We start from the raw sequence: 3,524 nt of genomic DNA, 5'->3' as shown, positions 1-3,524 counted from the left end.
CCCCCCCCCCCCCCCCAAAGTTGTCGTATGGGGTGTATAAAATATTCTGACTAATAACCATGGAGCAGTCTGCAGAAAGGGGACCATTTTTAGGCATGGTCTGAAGTCTTGGATATCAGATGTACACTTTGCCAACGTCTAGGACTTGCATGTAAATACAGAGATTTTGGGGGATGGGGTGGTTTTCCCCCCAAAAAACGCATTCGAGTCACTCAGACACAAGAAGCAGCTTCCCCCTCCCCGGTCTCTCCCAGCCCGCCGCCAGGGCCAGCGGATGGAGACATGGAGTCATCAAAGGCTTGGCTTTTATTTTCCTCCTTACGTTTGATGTGAACCTGTAGCTGTATAATGCTGTCAAAAGTTGGACTAAACTCATAGTTTTTAGTAGCCTGTATATTTTGTTGTAAAAAGAAAAGGAAAAAAAATACGATCAACCAAACCAACCCCCACCTTTTTTATGGACACTGATCGCCCCGTCGTAAATCTCTGGCAATTTGTTATTTGCGCACGCCGCCTTTTCCTGTTGTAACTTATGTAGATATTTGGCTTAAATATAGTTCCTAAGAAGCTTCTAATAAATTATACACATTATGAATATTCTTTTTTATTTCCCCCTTTGGTTTCCCCTTCCGACGCTCCTTGCTTTGCATCTCTTCCGGGTTTTTTCCCTTCTTTTTTACCCCCCTTTTTTTTCTTTTTGGTGGAAAAACAACCCGGGATGTTGACAGACCCCGGAAGGCCCCTTCCCCTGCAGGACTCCTTCTGTTCCCAGAGGGGAACTGCGCCAGAGGGTTTACGGGATACAGGATCAGTCCTCATCGTGCAAACAGGACAAGCAAACGCGTGGGATTCACGACCTCGAGAGGGAAGGAAGCGAGTCCAAATTCATTAGCCCGATTATTTTTTGGGGGGTGGGGGTGGGGGCAGGGCGCACCTCAGCGACTTCTTGCTAGAGAAAGCAAAGTATTCCGGGACTAGAAATTCAAATGCCAAAGGCACGGAGGAGAAAGAAGGTAAAAGTCTAACGCCAGTAGAAAAAATTAAATTAACGAAGAACCTGCTGTCAGTATAGAACGTGAGTCCGTTTTAAAGTGTCCAGTTTTAATATCTTGTTTAAAAAAAAAAAAAAAAAAAAAAAAAAAGATAATTTCTACCAAGTTTTCCTATGTACTTGTATTTCAAGGGAAGTACAATCACCTTATTTATAATAAAAATAAAAAGATAGTTTATTGTGTACAACACGTAGTTTGAACTAACTTTCTTTATCAGGCGGTGTTTAATTTTCTACACGTACCCAATCCCCGCAAGCAGAGGCACGCACTCGGCCACGCAGGTTCCCCTGGCCAGCCCACCCCATTACCCAGGCGGAGGTCGGCCGCAGGCTGCGGCTCCGTGCAACACAGACGGGGGTTGGTTGAYTTGGTGCTGGTTTTCGTGTCGCTTTGTTTTCTCTAAGGGAGCGTTTGTTTGTTGGTTTGCTTGTTTGTTTGTTGGGGGTTATTTTGTGTAGCCGTTTGGGAAGTTTGTAAAGTAGATGATGAKAAAGTGCGTGCGCGCACGTGGGTGGGTATGCATAGGTGCATGCCGGGCTGAGACACAGAGGGGCGTTTGGTAGGAAGGTAAATACTATCCCTAATACAAGGCAGCTAGATGTGAACTTTCCTGTAAATGTATAAAGCATATGAAGATAAACAGCTCATATCTGACGAGTTCGATATTCACTATCTTTCAGGTCCCAAGTATTCCTTTTGTGAGTGTAACGAAATATGAAGTACCCCCATTCTAAAAGACCTCCTAGCGTGTTTTCCTTTGCACCTGCTGCTCGGTTTCGGTTTTTTCCCAAATCCACAGAAAGTGGATCGCAGACATTGAAACACCTCTGAATTACAGAGGTGTTATAAAATACTGGTATTTTTGGAGTGAAAGAAATCAGGTTTCCTGGGATGGAAACAACCCAACTTACAATTTAACTAGCAGCTTTCGAAAGCTCCAATTCTTTATTTATACAAGATAGCTGGCGTTAGTCAGACACCAAGTGCTAGTCTGGATGAAGAAAAAGGGAAGTACACGGAAGAAAGAAAAAGTATTGGATTCTTTCTGACCCCCTCCCCCTGATTTCTAACTGGAGGACATCACGTGTGTCAACAGGAATTTCGAGACCTTTCATTCTTTATGTTATGTCCTGCTTTTTACAGCGACATTCTCAACTAACCTAAAGATTATTCAATTTTTTTTGTTCTTCTTCTACACAGAATATTCGTTTCAGATCTATAGCATCATGTTAAGCATGGCAGGGGGATGGGTGGAGGGGCGGCAGAGTGTCTGGAGCTTAGTGCTGTTATTTCTGCTAAAAGAGGAAAGTGTTGGGGATTCCTGATCCGCGGTGCAGAGCTGCCAGCTTCCGCGGAGGAAGCGAGATCAGGGTTAACTTTACGGATTTTTCAAAATTAGGGTGAGTTTCTCACGGAGTTTATATGCAAGACCGAGGGGAAAGTGCGCTGGTTAAGTCGACATTTCCCCTTCATATGTAATTAATGTGCGTTCTTTCAAATTCAGGAACGTTCAAGAGTGAGTAGCACCGAAAGGCATTAATACAACCGAGTAATATTATAGCCCCCGCCCCCGAATATTAGAGTTACCATGTTTGATAGTGAACCAGCCAGTGACTTTTCATTGTAGACTTCGGGGGAAATAAATTAATTTTATTGTGTCTCGACAACCTCATAAACACATATTTGGTGGTGGGTGTAATTACTGTAATGGATTATTATGTACACTGACTTATCTTTCTTAAACTAGATTTAGTTTCGATTAAATAAACTCCTTTCCACTTTGTCTGATGTCGGCTTAGTTTAAAGTCTGTTTACTTGTTCCACAGAAAGGTGAATTCATCTCTTTATTAAGCACTAGAGACCGAGCAAACACAGTTCAAACTGTATTTACATATCAATCAGGACRAATGCAAACAAACTGCTCTTTAACAATTTTATAGAGTTTTTATGACATTGTGATACTGCCTTTTATAATATTTTTTTTTTTTTTTAGTAAACTAGTTATGCCTTGATTAGGATGAAGATATTTGGAGGGAGGGGTGTAAATACAGTTTAGTCTCCAGTCTCCCTTGAGAACACTCATGAGAATTTAGTTACCACATAGCTTTAAAAATTTAAAATACGTTCCTCCGTCTAAACTCCTGCTTCTTCCAATGTGCTGATTTCCAGTCTCCCGGTAATCAATGCAGAATTTGGATAATGGGATGGCAGAGGGGAGGGGCAGCATGATTCAAAACTGAAATGATGGAAAAAATGCACGTTTCCCAACATAACTGCTTTATCAACGCTAGACCACGGGCACCCCGTATTTTTAGAGAAAAATGGATCAAGTGAAGAATGGCTATTCCCTCCCACTCCCCCACTGCCTGGCACTGCTTGTAAGTGTAGGAGAATCGCGGAGGGCATATTTTCCTGCTGTAAATAGGAGTTCATGCTTAAGTGCCATGAAGTGTGCATGTAGTGGCACAGCAG

The sequence above is a fragment of the Malurus melanocephalus genome, unplaced genomic scaffold (genome assembly GCF_030028575.1).
Source record: "Malurus melanocephalus ecotype Western Australia unplaced genomic scaffold, MMel_1.1 scaffold_0, whole genome shotgun sequence".
In the NCBI taxonomy this organism is placed as follows: Eukaryota; Metazoa; Chordata; class Aves; order Passeriformes; family Maluridae; genus Malurus; species Malurus melanocephalus.
The sequence above is the reverse complement of the archived record's forward strand: the minus strand, read 5'-3'. Positions refer to the sequence as shown.